This window comes from Lactuca sativa, chromosome 6 (assembly GCF_002870075.4).
Source record: "Lactuca sativa cultivar Salinas chromosome 6, Lsat_Salinas_v11, whole genome shotgun sequence".
Taxonomy (NCBI): Eukaryota; Viridiplantae; Streptophyta; class Magnoliopsida; order Asterales; family Asteraceae; genus Lactuca; species Lactuca sativa.
In genome coordinates, this window is record NC_056628.2 from 151,430,606 (window position 1) to 151,453,145 (window position 22,540).

Sequence of the window (22,540 nt, forward strand, 5' to 3'; positions counted from 1 at the left end):
CCTCATACCAAACATATCACATAACGGGACCTGCCTAAAGAGATATGGCCCCCGCCCATACTCGTATAACGGGCACCACCCAATGAGATACGGGCCCTGCCCACACTCGTAATACGGGCCCCACCCAAATAAGCAAACATATACACACATACAAGTATCACACAAACAACAAGTATATCAACATAATCATCAAGGGTCGGCCTTGGTGCCTTAGACCCGCTAAACCTGGTAAGGAAAACTCATCTCAAAAAGCTGAACAAAATGAATGATCCCTGACTGCTAGTCCTATAGCTCCCCGAGCTATCAATTACCAAATAAAAGCTAAGTAACATTTAGGATCTACATCATAACCAAAAATCCCTACTTGGGGTAAAAATATTATTTTACCCATATCATAACTTGGTCCAAGAATGAAACCCTAAAGCACAATCCAATGGCCTAAAAGTTAAACAATCCAACAATGCCCAACATATGGCCTAATTTCTAATTGGGCGCAATCCCTTCACATAAGCCTTAGCCTAAGGCCCAATAATGCTTCCCTAGCCTAAAGGTTCAATTCCATATGGCCTACTAAGGCCCAAGACACAAAGTTCATGAAAGTAGACCATCCAAGGACCAAAACGACACAAAGCCCAAATCCACCGAGTACGCGGGGGGTACTCAACTGTATGCTAAGCGTACATGCTGCATGGCTTGTACGCTGTGCGTACTAGCTTGTACGCCCAACGTACTCACTCACTAAGTCATAATCCTAAAAAGCAGTTGAATCCTTAATACCTAGGGGTCCAATCACAGATCTGATTCATATGCAGTGTCTTAAATCATAAAGCCGTAAACTTCGTGGCTTAGCATGCCTCAAATGAACCAAATCTCAAAATATCAAACATTACTTCCATAAAATGAAACCAAAATCATGCATGGATGATTCAAAGCCTCAAAGATGACAACTTTATGAATCAGGGACCAAATGAACACCAAGAGTAGCAACTCTAAGCTCCATAAATGACAATAACCCACAAGATCTCATCTATAGGACCAAAAATATCCAAAAACTCAAAGAAAGTAGATCTAAACATTAACAAATCAAGTTCTGAGCTTTACACCTCAAATGAATGCTAGATGATCAAGATAACCTGGATCTTCAAGCTCAACTCCAACAACTCTCCTTCACCAACTTCTTCTTCTTTCCAAGGCACCAAACTACCAAAAATGCACTCCACAAGGTCAACAGCATAGCAAGATGATAAAGGGGGTCGATTTTAGGTTTTCTAGACAATAGAGGCTGATAAGGAGGCTAACCCATGGGACTTAATGACATTATATAGGGCTTGAACCCCCAAAATTAAGGTTTTTGGTCTTGACCACGTACGCTGTGCGTACCTCTTCGTACGCTAAGCGTACATGCATGCCTCCGCGTTCCTTAATGGACCACTACACCCCGCGTACACCACGCTTATACCCAGTGTACGACCTCATCAAGCCCACTCAAATAAAGCCCAATACCACTAAGCCCACACAACTTGCATAATTAAACAATTAGATAAATGATTCAATAATACTTTGGAACCATTGGTCGTTATGACTATGGGAAGGTCTTCGTCTTCTTTCATGTCTTGAACCACAAAGTCAACTAGAAAAATAGATTTCCCCACTTTCACCAACAAATCCTCAATGATTCCATGTGGTTTAGTGATTGAGTGATCTGCCATTCAAAGTGTCATCTTTGTGTTTTGGAGCGTTGGTAGACCGAGCTTCTTGTAGAAAGAATATGGCATACGATTGATGCTTTCCCCCAAATCGGCTAAAGCATTTATGGAGGTGGTATTGCCAAATTCACATGGAAAAGTGAGTTGGCCCATATCTCCCATTTTGATTGGCATCCCATTGATGATTTCAATTGAACATACTCATTTAGCATGATTGTGGATGCTTTTTCCAACTCTTTTCGATTAGTCATCACATCTTTAGCAACCTTAGGAAGCTTAGCCATGGATTTGAGGAAATGAGCGTTAATTAAGAGAGATAGTACTTGTTCCATGAACTTTTTCTGTTCTGGATCGAGATTATGCTTAATGGCTCGAGATGGGAATGGTAAAGGAGGTTGATACAAATTTAAAGGAGAAGAATTTTGATTCTTCAATAACACGATGTGGCAAGGCCAACACGATGTGGTGACTCATCAGAACGTGATTCACATTTTGCTTTGATCTTCTCTCCTTCCAGCTATTGATCAGGCTGAATAGTAGCTGTATCATGGATCATTGATGGCTTAGAACGAACTTCTTCTTCAATGTAAATCGCCATTACATGAGGTTATGATTTTGGGTCGGGATTTCTAGGAGGCATCCTCTTATTAACAAGTTTCGTTAAGTGGCCTAGTTGAGTCTTAATGTTCTTGATGGAAGCTTGATGATTTCTCACATTAGCATCAGTAGTATCATGTCTTTTTTTAGAGGCTTCCATAAACCTATTAAGTATTGACTCAAAATCCAATTTCTTCTCAGGTGTTGGTTGTTCTTTTTGGTAGTAGCCTCGACCGGATTGTCTATATTTCTTATCCTTTTACTTCTTGTATTCATCATAAGGCAACCACTCCTTTTTTGAATTTCTCTAATCATCATCATATTTGTCACCATTATAGTAAAATGAAAGATCTTGTATGCTCAAGAGTCATATTAAAGTGATGTCTCTAATTAACATATGATACTAATGGATCACACTAACAACAACTTGATACAATTGATTATTTATTAGAAATTGATTTTAATAAATATTCAATAAACTCTTATAATTAACTGAAAAACTATTTATTTTTACAACATTTTGGACTAAAAAGACTTTTGTCTTTTAGCCAAAAGCCAAATTTTATAAAATATAAAAGAGTTTGGAAGTTTTATAAAAATCGGGTCTTGTCTTTTGCTTCTTAAAACCGAATCTAGGATAATGTTGGAGGAGTATGGACTTTTTATTACTTTAATCAAAAGAATAATCCTTGTAGAAGCATGCATGGACAACATGATTAAGTATGGGTGGCACTAGCTTGGTAGGTCTTAAAGTGTTAAGGAGTTATGGTTAAAGAAATGCTTTATGTGAAGGATTTCATTCCTTTTGGCTTAAGACTCCAAAATCATAAAATGCTTATGGTCTGAGTTTTCTCTCATTTTTTATCATCTTATGAAGAACATATACTTGCTTTTACTCTCTTGAAGTTCATACTTTAGTTATGAACTTCAAGCTTAAGAGTCTTAATAGTTTTATACAAAAGAACTAGCATTCTACATCAAGTTGAATCATTGTTGGTGTATATTAAGTTCATTGTTCTTCATCAACTTCCAAGCCTCCTTAGAGGATCCAAAGAACTACAAAGGTTGTTATTTAATCATCTTTTTCTTTGGTCGGTGTTTAATCTTTCTATAACTTGCAAGACGATCCTTGGTGGGTTTAAAATTATTTTATGGTGTTCAAAGTATCAACTCTTTCGTTGATAAATATCATGTTTTGAAAGTAATTTTGAATAAAAACCCAACTTAAAACACTTGCGCTTTCTTATTTCCGTGCTCATCCAAATCCTAATCCTTTGTTAAATGTGGCCCATGGCAATTGTCAAATCCAACTCTTATGACGTGTATGGATTGATCTAATTTCGTCATTCGTCTATCCATATTCTCTAGTTTAGCAATGATTGCAACCATCTTCTTGTTCCTCCATATCCTTTACCTATAGTAACATCTTCTCGTGGGTTGTGATCTTCGCGGGAGTATTTTGCAAATTCTTCAATTAACTCTTTAATGGTGGTCGGTTCTTTCTTTGTCATTGGTCCTTGAGAGTCAAGAAGTTGTCTCGTTGTAAGACTCACCCCATCATAGAAAATCGACAGTTCTTGTTGGACATTTAGATTATGTTGAGAACTCCTAAGCAATCCTTTGTATATCTCCCATGCTTCATATAAGGATTCACCATCGTTTTATTGGAAATTAGCGATCTTGTTTTTGAGTTTGGAGATCTTTGAAGGTGGGATGAATTGCTCAATGAAGACTTCACAAAGATTGGCCTAAGTAGTAATGGATCCAGGCGCGAGTTATTTCAACCAAACTTAAGCTTCATCGGTAAATGTCACCGGAAGCATCCAAAGTAACACTGAGTCTCGTGGCACGTTTGTAACATTGAAGTAGTTTTCAATTTTCTTTACTTCATCGATGTGTTTGAATGCATCTTCGTATTCTTTTTCGGAAAAAGGTATGCGCTTGAGCATTGATAGAATGTGCCCCTTGAGCTCAACCTCTTTCAGCTGGAATCTCGGGCGGCACAAGACCTGGACCGTTATTCTCACGGATCTGCTTCTTCTAATCTCCCATAGTCATTCTTGTGATGCCCGCCATCTCTTCAACCTCGCTTTTTATCTCGTCTTCTGAAATTCCTTTGCTAAATGTTTCTGGCTCATATCCTACTTCCTTCTTACTATGAGTCTTCTCAAATAGTTCGAATTTTACAGATTGAAAAGTGTTGCTAGACTCGCCGACCTTTTTGTCTTTCTTCTTATGGAAAACTAATTCTTGATTTTTCAGTGGTAGAATTATTTGAGTGTTGGATCATCGGTTCATAAATCACTGAAACAAAAATAAAATAAAACAAAACACGTAAAATGAATAAAAATAAATAAACAAAAGTTTGACTGAAACAAAACCATGACCTGGCTAAGATGATCACGACATGGTTGTTGCTTAGACAGAAAAATAAATGCTGAAAAATAACTTTTTGCGGTTTTTACCCCACAAAAAGGACCGAATAACTAAAAGCAATTAAACTAAAAATCAAATAAGTTGTTCCTGGAAAATGGCACCAAAAACTTGATGTGCACAAAAGTACCTACTTGTATTAAAATTTTAACCTAACTAACTTAACTAATATATGCACCTATAGGTAGTGTACCTAGTCGGATTATAGAATAGCTTTGGTAAGTCGGGTGTCGAACACAGGGAACATAATTTAATTAATCAATATAACTACTTCTAATTAAACTAAGAAAACAAACTTAAATTGGGGGTTTTTACTGATTTTGCAAGATCAGAAGAACTTAATTCAAATCACTACCAAATTACCAACTAACCAAGCAAATAAAAACTAATTTACTTCAAGATTAAAGAGTACTCCTGTTTATTTTCGATTTCCCCTTCTCCTAGGGTTGATTTCTAGTGGATGAAATTTATTGATTACCAATTTATTAACTAGCTATTATGATCAAATATCTAGACATACCAATTTGTGAATTACCATGCAATGATCAAGCACAAGTTAAACACCAAATCGATAATGAGCAGAAATTGGACTATGAATGATAGTAGTTACTTTCCTATGATCAAGTTAAGCAACCAAACACAAATTAAGAATAATTAGGCTCTCTAACATAGTTAAAGTTACTAGCTTTAATTACTTTATCTAAGATATGATTAATCCTAGTTCTAATTATTTAATGATCATAAAAAATTAGGTGACAAATTCATGCTATTAAAATGATCAACTATCACACAAAACTTGATTAATAAGCAATAAAAACTTGAACTAAAACATGCTAGGGTTTAATTATCAAACACAACTACACAAGTAAACATAAGTATAAGGTTTTAGCCTTATGTTAGCAAACCGATTAGATCTATGTAGAATTCTTCTATATCTTTTCAACGCACAAAATCCATGCAAATAAGACTAGCCATGTGTATGTTAGCAAACCTATTATATCTATGTAGAATTCTTCTATATCTTTTCAACTCTTAAGCTCCAATTGATTCCTGATCTTCTCTAAGGTTTCTAGAGGTTTTTAGTCGCAATCCTTCTCAGAAAATCAGTTGGGGGTCTCTCCATTAGACCAAATGATCGAATATATATAGTTTCCATATATCTGGCCACCACGACGTGGTTAAAATGCACCATGTCGTGGTCTTCATGGATATCTCGTATTCTCCAAGTCAGCTCATTGGTCGAGGAATCTTCCATTCGCCAGATCGTAGTGGATGATCACCACGTCGTGGTCTTCTATCTTCAAGCCTTCCTTTTCTTCTTTTGCCTTAGCTCATTCATTCCTGCTTCCAGCTCCTCATTTTCTTCCTTTTCGTCCCGAGCATGTCTTTGCTACTACAAAAAAAATTTCAAACATAATAAGTACCTTATGTCCCAAAATAAACATAATTGTAGCTAAAAGTATTAGAAATATGCCCAAAACAGATGACTAAATATGCACATATCAAAAGACTTATTATCTTTCCTTCTTTTTCATTTCCTTTTTTCATCAAAGTATTATAAAACCCACTCATGTCCACACTTTTCTATCAAAAGCTCAAAAACTAAAACTTCACTTTTAGTTGTACTTATTTATATGTCATTGTCATGTTTAAAAAATAGAAACATAACTTTTCACATTTTAGTCCAGCGTCACACAATGCTTAAAGTAGAGGTGTAAACAACAAAACCTTTTTTTCTAATCAAGCACGAATAAGATCATTTTTTGACCATTGAATTTATTTAGATCCAGAGCAATTTGTGTATGACATATGAATATCTAGCATAATCGACTATAAATTCTGATATTCTGTTTTTTTAAAACCCGGTTTCGGATTAATCGAATATAAAATATGAAGTTATAATCTGGAAAATGTTCAAACAGTGCAATGGTACCTTCAAAAATGGAAATGTTGAGAGAACCTAGTTTTCACAAATTTATTAAAGAGAGCATAAACTTTAAAGCAAAAATTCAACTTGATATATACTTATATATAAAAGGACATATACCCCGGAGTTAAAAGAGAAACCATGTAAGTTTTCAAGTCCTTTTTTATTCCAATCCAACAAACATGTGCTAACAGTTTCTTTCTAATAATATCAACTTACATATACTTCTTTACAAATATATTTTCTACCAAACCACCCCTAAATATGGTTACCTTTTTATACACTTACAAAGAGGCATGTGGTGTTTTGGCATCAAACTTGTGGTTAAATGTAATTTTATGTTGTTTTTTTGAAAAATTGCATTGTGATCTAACCACATCGACCATGTCTATTGCAAAAAATTGAAAATCATCACCTTCATATCAGTTAAAAAAAGAGACATCATATTCTGGTTAATTAAAATCAAAGTAAACTATCACAATACAATGATTTTACAAATGGAAACAATAGTAAAAATGGTTAGATTTTATGTTTTGCAATGGACCACAAGCATTTTCATCAACAGAGTAAATTCCTACGAAAGACTATCATCATTCAAAAGGAAAATTGTTATATGTGGTGGTGCTTGTGGGTGTCTATCCTACAAGAAGGATAACCAAATTATTTTACAACAATGGAACAAAACTAAATTTGTTTTTATACGGCTAAAAGTTGAGTGGTTTAACCACATGAATAAAAAACAATTAAGATACAAATGTAGAACATGTGTGAAACTTGGTCACTATGTTTTAGTGACTTTGTCCTTATACCAAGCAAAAGAAAGATCCAAACCATTAAAGAAGACAAAATAATAACTAAAAGCATTCGGGTAAAATCCAACCAAGGTTGTAGAACTCGTTACTCGGCACCTGTTCGACCGACTACCGAGTACTCAGGAGTTCTCGGATTTGGAAATTTGTGTTGAAATATTTTTTGGGAAATTATATATGTCAAAATCATAAGATAAAATCATAAGTTGATTAAAATATATAACAAAATTGGATACATGTGAATACACAAAAAATGAAAAACACATAATGGTCTCACTTCGTGAATAATTACTGACAATTTAAGATATATATATATATATATATATATATATATATATATATATATATATATATATATATATATATATATATATATATATATATGTAGTAATAATCACATGCGTGTGTGTTAAATAATAAATCATTAAGTATATTATACATATTAATCATCGAGTTGTCTGAATTTCACAACACTACTTAGTTCGTAAGGGGTCGATCGGGGAGTACTCGGGATTATGTAACTCACCTCGGCAAGGGGGGGGGGGGGGGAGTAGCGAGTACTCGGATGAGTAATCGGCTAACTCGGCGAGTTTTACAACACTGAATCCAACTAATTCCAATTTAACCATAAGCTTTTAGGATGTATGACAATAAAATATAGAAAGACAGATTTGCTATTGGATTGATAATTAAATCAATTAATGGAAGAAGAACTTTTTTTACATGTAAATTTCATTCCAAAATTATTAAAAAGAGAATTCTATTTCTGAATTTATCAAATACAAATATATAATACATTGTCATGCAGATTTACTCTCGTTTGGGTGTTGTGAATTTGTGATTAATATTGTTCCAGTGGTGCTATTGGTTTTCTTTGAATAGTTGTCGATGTGTTTATTGCTAAGAAAAAGTCTAGACTGGGGAAACAATTTGGTTTTCTTTGATTTATTAATGTCCATAATATTCAGAATTTGGTGAAGGATGTGACGTGTGGTTTGGGTATTATAAATTGTTTGCTACAGTTCCTAAGTTTGATATGAGTAATTCCAATGATAAATATCGTCCTATGCCTTCTAAATTGGATGATTCTATGCTCCCTCCTAATTCCTATGCTCATGTTGTTTTTGGAGATAAGCGAAAAGCTAATATTGGAAATGCTCAGACCCATTCTGTTCAATTGAAAAAGGAAGTGATCAAAATTTAACCAAGTGATTTTGTTATTGAAGAGCATAAGGAATCTTTGGCTTATCTTGGTAAAGCTCGGGATTTCCTTACTCTCCTAAATTTGACATCGCCTTGTATAGATGAAGGCTTTGAAGAAGTAGAAATACGCTATGTAGGTGGGTTATGGGTAGTCTTTGAATTTACATCTTCGGTGGTTTGTGAAAACATCATGCAAAATGAATCAATGGATCACTGGTTATCTTCGAAACGAAAGTGGGATAAACATTTTGTCCGTGAGGACCGGTTAGTGTGGCTAGATATTGAAGGTCTCCCGTTGCTTGGATGGAGCAAGTAGGCTTTTAAATCTATTGTTTCTAAATGGGGAATTGTTGCTCATATGGACAATAACCTTGGTTTAAATGTATACAAAAACATAATCTACTTGCTTGCTAAATACTTGGGTATAATTTCATAGGTGATATTGGTAAAAGTTGATGGGAAAGATTTCAATGTAAGAGTCAAAGAAGCTGCGGGTTGGACCCCATCTGTCGAAGTTTAACCTTTGGGGGATGAAATCCGGTTTTCAAAAACCATACAACAACATGTTATAGGATCGGGATCCAGACAAAAAAGTCTTCTTTTTTCTCAAATACGGGTTGTTTGGAGGATGTCATGGTGGATGAAATTTCTAAAACTATAGAGATGGTCAAGTTTCTTCGGTATTCGATGATTGGTTGTGAGAAATTTTTAGAGCTATGTTAATTTGGAATGGAGAAAAAAAGTGTTACATGAATTGTCTCTCGATAAATATGCAAGGAGCAGGGAGTCATGATAAATGGTTGTGGATAAAAAATTTATGTAATAAGCATCGGATGAATTTTCTAGGGATTCAAGAAACAAAGACCCAAAATTTGGATCTTTCTATGATTAAAGATTTTTGGGGAAATCCTTCTTTCCATTTTGAATGTTCCTATTTGGGGTCTTTTTGGAGGAATTTTGGTTATTTGGGATCCGGGCCTTTTCTTGTACAAAGAGATCAATTTCTCATGATTTCTTTATTGCGATGGAAGCGGTGTGGGTGCCTACTGGTTTAGAGATTCTTGTCATTACGGTTTATACTCCTCAGGATATTAATTTCAAGAAACGTGTTTGGTCTTCTATCATTCTTTTGATTGAAGCTACAGAGGCTAAAGTTATTCTTATGGGTGATTTCAATGAAGTTTGGGATGCTTTAGAGAGATACGGGTCTCAATTTTGTACTATATCAACGCGGGTCTTTAATCAGTTCATCCTTGATGCGGGCCTCATTGAGGTTCCTCTAAGAGGACCTCAGTTTACTTGGTCGAGAATCCTTCGGATTCCAAATCAAGTAAACTTGATAGGTTTCTAGTTTCAGGGGGGTTTTCTTTTCCTCATCTGACAGGGCTTATTCTTGAAAAGAAGATTTCATATTGATTCTTCATTTGGAGCATGTGGTTGATTATGGTCCTTACCCTTTTTGTGTTTTCTGTTCTTGGTTCTCTTTGGATGGATTTGAAGATATAGTTCATTCTACTTGGAGTCAAACTATTCCAGGAGTTGATGATCCTTGGGTGATTTTTAAGAAAAAACTCCATTCCCTTAAAAATAATCTTAGAAGTTGGAATTGCCGGTTTCGTATGGAGAGAGATAGGAGATGTTTGGAGGTTCAAAGAGATATTGATAATTTTGATTCTAGCATAGTCGACTTGGATGATAATTAAAATGCTAGAGATTCTCGGCTTAAGGCTATTAAGAAATTACGAGACTTGGATCATTTACACAGAAAAAGAAGACAATTAGCTATGAAAGGGATTATGGTGGATGGCATTTGGATAGATGATCTAATGTTAGTTAAAAATGAATTAAAAAATTATTATCATAAGCTATTTCAAAGGCAAGGGCGTAGGTGGCCAAGTACTTCTCTTTGTTCCTTTAAGTCTCTTTCGGAGCCTCAGAGAATCTCTCTTGTGATTCCTTTTACTCGGGAGGAAATCAAAAAGGTGGTTTGGGAATGCAGGGGTGATAAGGCCCCGGGTCCATATGAGTTTGTGTTTGAATTTATTCATTGGTTTTGGGATATTATTCAGGATGATGTGGTCTTTTTTGTCATAAGGTTTTTTGAAGATGAAAAAAATTCCAAAGGGGTGTAATGCTTCTTTCTTTACGTTTATCCCTAAAATTCTAAATCCTAAGTCTATTAAGGATTTTCGGCTAATTAGTCTTATTGGGTGTCAGTATAAGATAATTGGAAAGCTTCTTTCCAATAGATTATCTGAAGTTATAAGTCCAGTGGTTAGTGGAGAGCAGTCTGCTTTTATAAAGGATCGTCAAATTCTTGATGGTCCCTTTATCCTTAATGAAGTGGTGGCTTGGGCGAAGGCTAAAAAGAAGCAACTTATGATTTCCAAAGTTGACTTTGAAAAGGCTTTTGACTCTCTCTCTCATGGGATTATTTATTGGAGATTATGGATATTATGGGTTTTGGTGGTAGTTGGATTAGGGCAGCTCTTGTTTCTGCTTGGGCTTCAGTGTTAGTTAATGGTTCTCCTATAGATGAGTTTGATATTCATAGGGGTCTTTGTCAGGGGGATCCTCTTTCCCCATTATTGTTTATTCTTGTTATTGAGGGTCTCCATGTTTCTCTTATCCAGGCCAAAGAGAATAGGGTTTTTTCAGGTTTTGCGGTTGGCTCGTTTCCTGTTCATATCTCTCATCTTTTTTATGCAGATGATGCCGTTTTTATTTGTGATTGGGATTTGGAGTATGTTATAAGGATCCTTTGATTTTCTAAGATGTTTCTTTTTAGCCTCCGGATTGTGTATCAACCTTGCAAAATGCAAGTTGATTGGTGTTGGAGTCTCGTTTCATCAAGTCCAAGTTGCAGCAAATTTGATTGGTTGTGCTTCTGTCCGGCTTCCTTTTGTTCACTTGGGTCAATTTATAGGTCAAAATATGTCCATAATTAATGCTTGGTCTTCCGTTGTTGAGAAGTTTAAAGCTAAGCTTTCTTCGAAAGCTAAGACTTTGTCGATTGGAGGTGGACTCACTTTGATTAAGGTGGTGTTTGGTAGTATTAGTACCTATTCTATGTCTATTTTTCCAGTTCCTTTTGTGGTCAAAAAATTACTTGAATCTTTTAGGGCTTCATTCTTTTAGGGTAAAGATCAAGGTGATAGAAAACTACATTTGGTATGGTAGGATAAAATTTTAGCTAGTAAAGAAGAAGCTGGTCTGGGGTTAGTAGCCTCTTTGCTTTGAATCGGTCTTTAATTTTTAAATGGAGATGGTGTTAATTACATTGTTCGGACTCCATTTGGGCCAAGGCGGTTCATTATATTCATGGTTTCGGTTCCACTTCTAATATGAATTCGTTGTCTTTTTCTTTTTCTCCTTGGGTTGGAGTTATCAAGGTGGTTGATCAGTTGAGAGCTAAGGGGTTGGATTTGACTGCTTTTTGTCCTATTCGTGTTCGTGACGGGAAGAATACTCGCTTTCGGTTAGATGTCTGGTCGGGAGAAAATCCCTTAGCCTCCACTTTCCATCGTATATATGCTCTTGATTTGTGCAAGAATGTTACAGTGAATGATAGATTGGATGTGGATGTTTTTACCTCCTCCCTTCGCAGGTTCCCTAAAGGAGGCATGTAAGAGACACAATGGATAGAGCAGCTCGGTCCTTAGTCTGGTTAGTTTGTCTCCATTTCTTGATAGTCTTAGATGTACTCTAGATCTGTCTTTCAGTCTCCTCTGCCCCGCGTTTTTATTGATGTTGGTTATTTTGAAGTATGCTGACATAGCTACAAGATGGAATTCTTGGGTTCCTATCAAACTTAATGTTTTCATGTGGAGAATTAGGCTTGGTAGAATCCCGACGAGGGATAACTTATCGACTAGAGGCATGAAGATTGATTCCATCCTTTTCCTAGTGTTTCATTCTAATTTGGAGTGTCTTTACCATATTTTCATTAATTGCCCTTTACTCAAGGAGATTTGGGGTTGTATTACTTCTTGGTTGAGTTTTGATTTTCTAGTGGAGCTTACGGTCATGGGATTTATTTCTTGGGCAAATTCTATTGGGGGGTTCTAGCTCTGTTCGCAAGGCCTTTGATGCGGTTATTATTACTACCTTTTGGTCCTTATGGAGGTTTCAGAACAATCTCGTTTTTGGAGCAGTTTACCCTAGTTTTCAATCTTATTTGATGATATTGTTAGTATTTCTTATTTTTGAGTTTCAAATAGGTGTAAGAAAGCTAAGATCTCTTGGTTGACTTGGTTGTTTGATCCTAATGTAGCTTGTAATTCTTTGTAATGCTTTCCTAGCTTCTCGCTATTTTTAGAAATTTTCTGTCGTTCCAAAAAAAATCAATGGAAAGCTGCACTTACCTTTAAAATTATGTCTATACCATCGAGGTAGATATCACACTTCGAAACAGAATTATAAACACACTAAAAAATTTCAAAGTCATTAACATGAAATACAAATCATCAAACACCTAAAAACAAAAAGAAAATTAAGAAAAACACTTACACATAGAGGTTTGACTTCTTAAAACCTTCATTAAACATGTAACGAAACCAAACCAAGACAAAAATTAGTGAAGTATGAAATCAACAACACACGTTATTATACTTACATAGGGTTACATACATAGTTACAAAAGAGAGAGAATCAAAGGTGGGATAAGCCACTTGTTTGCAATCGGCACCAAAGTCTTCTATCCCGAAGGTATGTCCTGAATGCTCTAATTTCAGAAACAATCCTTATTGGGTAAATGACAACTGCAAAAAATAACTAGGGTTTTTTAATACCAGAATCCATAACTAACAATCAACGAAAATGGTAACCTGAGTAGACAACAAGTAGAGGGAGAAACAAATGGGAAGAGAGAAGCGGTTCACCGTCAGACATAGATTGTTCGCCCACCTTACAGAAGCGTTGTAGTTTTCGCTGTTTTCCTTCCGTATCCTCTTCCTGGCCCAACTGATTTTTCGTCGACATGAGAGATGAAATTGAGAGAAGAATGAGATTCATATTGAAGAACTCAATCAAAATCAATTTAAAGAAAAGAACAATCGGAATAAAGAGTGAGAAAAAAATAGAAGATAAACCCTACAAGTGGGAATCGACACAACATCATGGGACCAATGTCAGAAGCATGTAGATGCAAAAAAAATGAAGATAGATGATGCGTCTGATGTAATGGTAGTTGGTAGACGCGGTAGACATTATGAAAGGGAGCTGATAACAGAACATGTGTCCGAAAAGGCAAAATCAGCCAAAAATTAAGGCCATGGACTAAACTTATCAATCCCACAAAATATTATGCCAAAGATGTAAACCCATAAACATTACTGCTTGTAAGGGGTCACTTAGGTGCTGTTTGTTTTTTTTAGACAAAATGTCTGCACTCTGCGGACTATATTTGCATACCTCTGTAGTAGAAGTGGAGCAAACGTATTCAATCAGGAAGAAGAAGATTGTTTGTTTTTTAATGTCTCCATGCTGTTAAAATAAACCAAAGTTTCAATAAACTAGTTTTTTAAAGTTAAAATAGTTTTTCCATACTGAAATGTTTTATCATAATCAATTTTCTTTCAATTTCAAAATCAAACTTAAGATTTATAATATTTTTAATCACAAATGGAGAAACATATAAAGGAATTATGGAGAAAATATAAAACCAAAACACAAATATGTAAAATGGCTCACCAAATGAATTCGTTCATTAATCTTTAAAGGTAGATTATAAATGTAATTCAATTTACACTAATTTCTTCATAAACGATTTTGAATTTCTTAATTTGTTTTTATAAAAAATAAGGTTTCATATAAAATCACAAATCTTTATAACCAATCATGTTTACCATTTAATATTTTGCAACTAATCCCACATAACATATAAGATATACTTATGTCATTGAAAAAAAAATTTAGAGTATTTTTTTAAGCTAAAAGATGTCTGAAGATGTTAGAATACTCTAGTCCACATCTGCGCCAAGAAGATGAAGCGCATACCTTTTTAAGTCTTCGATCTTCTAAAAAAAACAGTATGCGAAGACTAATGTATGCGGGTGGTTTGTACGGTGCAGACAAAAGAGGTCAAGAAGATTTGCAGATAAAAAACAAACATCTTAGATTTAATATATATATATATATATATATATATATATATATATATATATATATATATATATATATATATATATATATATATATATATATATATATATATATATATATATATATATATAAGGGCTTCTAGCCCAACGGTAATATGTGTTATCCTTCCTCTTTGAGGTTAAAGTTTCAAATCTCGTTGTGAACTTACGTGAAATTATGAATCACAACTTAAGTGAAATTAAAAAGTTGTTTAAAAGTAGATTAAATTTGTTGTTTAAAAATATAAAAGATTTAGTATATAATAATAATTAGCAATTGTATGAGGGCAGAGCCGGCCCAAGCCCAGGGCGAGTTGGGCCATGGCCCAGGGCAGCAATTATAATGGGGCAACAATTTTTCAAAGTCTCTTATAGGTATATTTGGGCCATGAAGACTAGTCCAACAAAATCCAACTGGTTCAAGGCTTAAGAGGGTAGCGGATTCTTGGAGACCTAATAAATGGTATCCGACTCTTCGATCTAAACTTCCAGTAATTGAAGATGAAGAACACGAGGCGTCCTTTCTTGAGAATGGAGATGGACATGGACGATTATAGTTTGAAATCAATATTTAGACTTTTAGTCTATCGGCTATCGCCATTGGCCATCGCATTCGCATACTGCCCTCTCTCTCTCTCTCTCTCTCTCTCTCTCGCCAATCGCCATCGTCTACTTCTTTCTTTGATTCTTTCTTTCTAGTTTCCTGAATCGTCCTCTATTCAAAGGTGTATACAGAGCTATTGATGAACCGACCCTGTGATGAATTCGTCCTCATAAGCCCTAAGATCCTTAAGCCTAATCAATCCAGTAAGTTTTTTTTCTAATCTTTCAAATTTCTTACATAACCTAATTGAAAATTTCTTGCATAACTCCTAATCCAGTAAGTTTTTGAAATTTCAGTTTTTTTATATAGCGAGAAGTGAACTTTCCATTCAACTCATCCGATCCAAGATTGCAGACTTACATTGTTAAGGAAACAACTGGATTGCAGACTTTTAGCCTCATTAATTTACAGGTAATTGTTTTCTTTCTTTTTCTTCTACTGCTCTTGCTTTATGAAATTATGATCAAATTAAGTTTTTGATTTTGATTGTTTTTATATAATCTGTAAATCTGTTAAGTTATGTATATGTCTATTGTTGAATCAGATATAGCATGTCTATTGTTGAATATGATATAGTGATATATACATTGCGATATATATGAATTTTGTTTTTGATTTTTCTGAGATGCGATATGAATTCTGATTTTGATTTTGCTGAGATGTTAATTCAGAATTCTGAATAATTGGATGAATATAATCTGTTGATTTTTTTTTAAATTCTGATTTTTGAATAACCTGATTGTGTTTTTGATTTCTGAATAATATGTTAATTTAATTTCTGAAAATCTAAAAGATACTATTTTTTTGTTTAGGTTGTGGATACATTGTTAACTTCAGGTTGTGGATACGGATTGCTAATCTCACGGATTGCTAATCTCAGGTTGTATCCTTGTTTGTTATTACTACATCTTTTTGATTTTTAATTTTTGTTGTGAAGTTTAAATATGTTTCCTAGAAAACAACCATATTGTGCTCAAAATAGGAAACGAAAACGAAAAGAACAGGATCTTACTAATAAATTACAAAGATCTTTAAATAAGTATTTTGTTAGAAATGAAAATAATGATGAAAATACTAATGATGTTGAAACTAATGATTTTGTTGATAATTCTAAAGGTCCAATTGAAACTTCTAATGAACCTATTGAAAATTCTAATGATAATGAAAATAATGATTTTGTTGATAAATCTAGTGATATTAATATTTTTGATCCAAGAGAATGGGATAAGTTAGATTTAAAAATGAAAGATTTGCTTGTAGAAAAATGGCCTATTAGGGAAATAGAAAATGACAAAAATTTTCCAAAAGATGCACTAGGTAGACATTTTTCTTGTGAATTTTGTATTTGTAAATTAAAGAATGGTGACTCTTATGATAGAAAGTGGTTGGTATATTCAAAAGAACTTGATAAAGTGTTTTGTTTTTGTTGTAAGTTATTTAAAACAGCTAGATCTAGAAGTAATTTGGCAACCGAAGGAATTAAATACTGGAAACATCTTAGTGAAAAATTAAATGAACATGAACATAGTTCTGAACACATGATTAATTTAAAAACTTGGACACAAACACGACTTAGGTTAAGGAAAAATGAAACAATTGATAAAGAGTTACAAGAAAGAATAAAAAAAGATACTCAACATTGGAAAGAAGTTTTGGTAAGAATTATTGCTGTTGTAAAATGTTTAGCTGAATATAATTTGGCTTTTCTGTGGAACTAATGAAAAAATATATGAGAAATCTAATGGTAACTTTTTAGGTGTACTTCAAATGATTGCTGAGTTTGATCCAATAATGAAACACCATTTTCAACTTATTCAAGATAAAAAAAAGTCACTTTCATTACCTTAGTCATAAAATTCAAAATGAATTAATTGAATTGTTGGCATCCGAAGTTAAAAGTGCAATTATTAGAAAAATAAAAAAGCAAAATATTTTTCGGTAATTCTTGATTGCACTCCGGATGCAGTCGTAAAGAGCAAATGACTTTGATTGATAGATGTGTTGATGTTGCAAATGTTCCAATAAAAGTAGAAGAGTTTTTTTTAGAGTTTTTAATTGTAGAAGATACATCCGGTTTAGGACTTTTTAATGTTTTACAAAATGCTTTAAAATCTCTTGACTTGGATATTAATTGTATTCGAGGACAAGGATATGATAATGGAGCAAATATGAAAGGCAAACATCAAGGTGTACAAAAAAGATTGCTTGATATAAACTCAAGAGCTTTTTATATGCCTTGTGGATGTCATAGTTTAAATTTAGTTTTGTGTGATATGGCAAACTCTTTTCATAAAGCTAAAACATTTTTTTGGTACTTGTCAAACAATATATAATGTTTTTTCTAGCTCCACACATAGATGGAGTGTTTTACTTGACCATGTAGATGAGTTAACCCTAAAATCATTGTCTACTACTCGTTGGGAAAGTCACATTGAAAGTGTTAAAGCAATAAAAACTTAACTTTTTCAAATAAAAGAAGCATTAACAAAATTAGCTCAAGTGAGTGATGATTGTAAGGTTTGTAGAGATGCGTAATCATTAGTAGATGGTGAATTTTCTAATTTTGAATTTATTTTAAGTTTAGTGATATGACATGAAATTTTATTTAGAATTAATTTGGTAAGTAAAAAATTACAATCCAAAGATATGATTCTTGATGTTGCAATAAAAAATTTAGAAGGATTAGTTAATTATTTTGAAAAATATAGGGAAAATGGGTTTGAAACTACTATTAATGAGGCTAAAAACATAGCAGAAAATATTGGAGTTGAACCAAAATTTCCTATCAAACGTGTTTATAGTAGAAAAAAACAATTTGATGAAGTTCCAAATACTGAAAGAGAACAATAATCATCTCAAAAAAAATTTAGAACTGATTATTTTATTGTTATAGTAGATATGGCTCTAACTCAATTGAGAAGTAGATTTGAGCAAATGCAACATTTTGAATCCATTTTTGGATTTTTGTTTGATGGTTCAAAGTTAAAATCTTTACTTGATGATGAATTAAAAAAATGTTGTAAGAAACTTGAAACTAGTTTGACAAATGGTGAGGAACTTGATATTGATGGAAAAGATTTATTTATTGAGTTACAAGTTTTGTAGGAAATGTTGCCGGATGAAACATATAAAGGTGAACTTCCTTGGACAGCTATTCAAATTATGGAGTTTGCAAAGGAGATGGACATGTTTCCCAATGTGTTGGTGGCATATAAGATTTTGTTGACGATACCGGTCACAGTTGCTTCCGCGGAAAGAAGTTTTTCGAAATTAAAGTTATTGAAGTCATATCTTTGAAGTACCATGAGTCAAGAAAGATTAAATGGATTAGCAATTTTGAGTATTGAAAGTCAATTCCTATGCAGTCTTGATTATGATAAAATAATAGATGTTTTTGCTTCAAAAAATGCAAGGAGGCATCGTTTTAGATGAATTTTATGTATACTTTTGTTTGTATAACCTTGTTTTAGTTTGATTGTAAAATTTATTTCATTTTTAATATTTTTTAAATAAATAAAGGCATTAGTTTAGAATCTCGCCCCGGGCATTAAAAATCAATGGACCGGCCCTGTATGAGGGTGGACCATACAGTGCATGTGTGTCGTGATACGGGGACAAGTTTAGATAACAACGTTGCATTCTTTATGGTTTAATGATAAAGAATGGAAAAGAAAGTAAAAGAAATGAAAAGAAAAAGAAAACGAGGGATAGAACAGAAATTGAGTACCTTTGTTTTCGAGTTGAAGGAAAAAAATATAAACGAAAAATTATGTTTTTAAGTCGGCAAAAAAAGATATATTTTAAAAGGGGATGAATATTATTTTATTATTGGGTATGTTATATGTATTTTTTCCAATTTGAGTTTTTTATAAAATCATTTGATTTAACTTTGTTATTTTTGTATTTTGTTATGTTGTCTTTTATTTTATTAAAGCTAATATTTTCGCTTAAGAAATTAATCAATTATTCAATCCACAAAAAATATATATTTTATGGAATTGTATAACTGTAAATTTATTATATTTTACTGGATATTCACTATCCATTATATATATATATATATATATATATATATATATATATATATATATATATATATATATATATATATATATATATATATATATTAAAGTTATTGTTCCTTAGCTACAATACTTGACCACAGGTATTGTTCATGGTTTTACTGCCTCAACCATAGTCACCGCCCCACCATCCCAAACGCCTTGCTTCGTTCTTTATTACACCACCAGTTCCTTCCACCGCTTTCATTTTCGTTCCTCCTGCGCCACCGCCACCGCCACCGGTCAGTTCTTCCCCCTTTTTTTTTTGTTATTTGGTACCCTCGATATTGGGTTTGGGAATCTGTTTAGTCGGTGGAATGTGCAATGTGTTTCTTCTCTTTCATTTCCACGTGTTCCACTTCATCATTTCTCTGTGTTTTTAGATGTCGGTTTCTTGAATTTCTCACAATCGCTTTCTTCTTTCATTCCCATGTATTCTTCTACCCCTGTTTCTTCTGCGTTTATCTGTTTATGTCTTCATCTTATTTCGTTTGCCATTCTTCAGGTGGAGTTTGAAAGATTGCACGCCAAGTGTTCGACGAAAGTACTTAAACAACCACCCACCCATATGGATGCCACCACCCGGAAGAGTTGGTGGTGTCGTCTATCATCTATTACTAGGTATATTTTTATTATGTTAGGGTCTTTTTCTTAAATACAGTCATGAAGTCAAGATGTTTGATCCATATTTTCTTAGAATAACATTGACATCTTGATTGCATCCTACATTTCAGATTTCAAGTGAGATTATAGCTTAAACTGATGCTAATATTCATCTGATTTCTGTGAATCTCACCCATCTTACTCACTCAGACCCTCCTTTTCATATTTGCTATAATTAATTTTCCATGATTACAAATGTTTAATCTCACTCAACCTCTACTTTGTAATAGCTTAAAGTAGTATGTTTTTAAATTTGTTCAACAAATGTGGATTGTTTAAATTAACCATGTTTGTTTTTCCATTCTAAATGTCATTTAGGGCTTGGATTACATTCGGTTTTCCCCTTTTGGTACACATAATTTCCGATTACCTATGTGTATATATTTTTTTTTGGCCATCATATGTATATATCCTAAAAAATAATTGAATTAACAGATAGAATGGCGATTGTGCATCTCATAAAGCTATCTTTTTTTATAGATGTTAGGAATTTGCTTGCTTCAAGCATGGACGGTATGACTTATTAACTTTATTAATCCATCCTTCATTTTCATTCAATGATTCATGAAAAAAATAAAAGCTATGGTTTCAGAAGAAGAAGACAACACAAATCCTGTTCCCGAAAGGATATTCTTTTTTTCTCTTTCTTGGAGATTAACTTTCCCCTTTTCATGTGGGTACAAGTGGGAAATTCTCATGTATATAAGGTCCAGAGGAAGTTGAGTAAGGGTGGTTTTGGGCAGGTCTATGTTGACAGGGGAGTAAGTTCTGGAACACAAGCATGTTTTTGAAAAAAAAAACTGGAATCTCTTGAATGAGCAACATAAACACAATCATGTTTTTTAAAAAGCTTTTATATATTACTGTTATTATTATATATAATGTAATTATACATTTTTTTAATGGTGTGACATGTGGGATTTCATCTGAAATTTGATTCCTTAATCTCTCTTAAAAAAGGCGTTCTTAGTATAAATACTTTTGTGTGTTTTGATGAAGAAAAATGTTTGTGATGAGTAGGGCCATATGCTATGCTTACATGGAATCTCAAATCAAATCGTAAGCTGGACACAATGCAACTGTTGCACAACATCAGTGGTTCGTCTGTCAAAATTTATATTACCAATGTATTTATAAGTGTATGTAACAAGGGTAAAAATGTCTTTTTCTACACTTACAGTTTTTTTCTTAGCTTTGTGTGTGCAAAGAATAGTCAAACAAAGAAAAATATTTCAAAACTTCAGTTTTGGAATGAACGCCCACAGTCTCTATCTCAATATTTTCCAAAATATGAAGAAAATGTACAATCTTTCAATTCCAAAATCAAGTGACTTTACTTTTACTTTAACTTTTGGATTCAATATTAGTTTCAATACTCGCTTTTTATATGAACTTCAGTTCATAAGTTTCCTAAATTTATCATTTCTATTTGTTTCATTTGTTATATAGTTTATTTGACTACAAATATCTCAAATTCAGTTTTAATTTTACTTACTGTTTATTTATTTTGTTTTTATACTTGGCATGCTTTCCTACATCATGGATATTCTTGAAACGATTGAGGCAATTCAGGATTGATTGTTATGAGTAGCTAGCTTCCCACCTTTATCAAAAAGGTTTCAAATATGTGACCAATGTATGTATATATTAATCAAAATAAAGGGCATTTTAGACATTTGGTCAATAGTCAAACTTTCCTATGTAACTATATGCTAAGTCAAATATTGCTTTATCTTCAGGATGATGGGGGTGATGGGCTGCACAATGACATCTTCAATTTGATATAAGTAAAGTTAAACCAATAGATGTTCTCCCAATTCTACCCTCTGTCCATTTGTTTACGTCTTTCTATTTCTAACCAAACAACATGATCACATATTGTAAAGTTTTGATATAAGCATTTTGTTTTTGTGATTAAAGATGTATACTTAAATTCTGAATATGTGTTTTTGTTTATATGTGTAGCTTTAAGAATCCAACATATGTGTTTTAAAAAGAGAATATATCTCATTTTACTTCTACTTTATTTCATTTTTAGGCATCAAACTTTCATAGTCAACCAACTATAGCATCCTACTTCCATGACGAACGACTAATAAACGATGACACCATCTTTTACATAATGTCTTGAGTCGGTTTTTTTATTGATATTAGTGGCGAATCCGACCCCCGCGAAGCGGGGTTTCCTATCTAGTTATTATTATTATTATTATTATTATTATTATTAGTTTTGTTTTTTTATTATTTGGTTTTTAGAAAATATTTTTATATATAATATGTATCTTTCCCTCTTTTTGAACAAAGGTATCCTAAGTAGGGATGTTATTTGGGTCGGAACCGAACCGAACCGAACCCGAATAAACCGAAAACCGAATAAGGGTAATTGTATGAACCGAA

General features: G+C 33.3%; 1 long non-coding RNA gene and 1 other non-coding gene across 2 annotated transcripts; both read left to right on the forward strand.

Annotated features, from left to right (window-relative positions):
• Positions 1-3,893: 3,893 nt before the first annotated feature.
• LOC111890866 (small nucleolar RNA R71) lies at positions 3,894-3,997 on the forward strand. The gene has a single exon (XR_002850028.1). It is a non-coding gene; the product is annotated as a small nucleolar RNA R71 (small nucleolar RNA).
• A 15,652-nt stretch (positions 3,998-19,649) lies between these two features.
• Positions 19,650-22,122, forward strand: LOC122194617 (uncharacterized). Its single transcript, XR_008224619.1, has 2 exons — positions 19,650-21,779; positions 21,883-22,122. It is a non-coding gene; the product is annotated as an uncharacterized LOC122194617 (long non-coding RNA).
• The last annotated feature ends 418 nt before the right edge of the window (positions 22,123-22,540 follow it).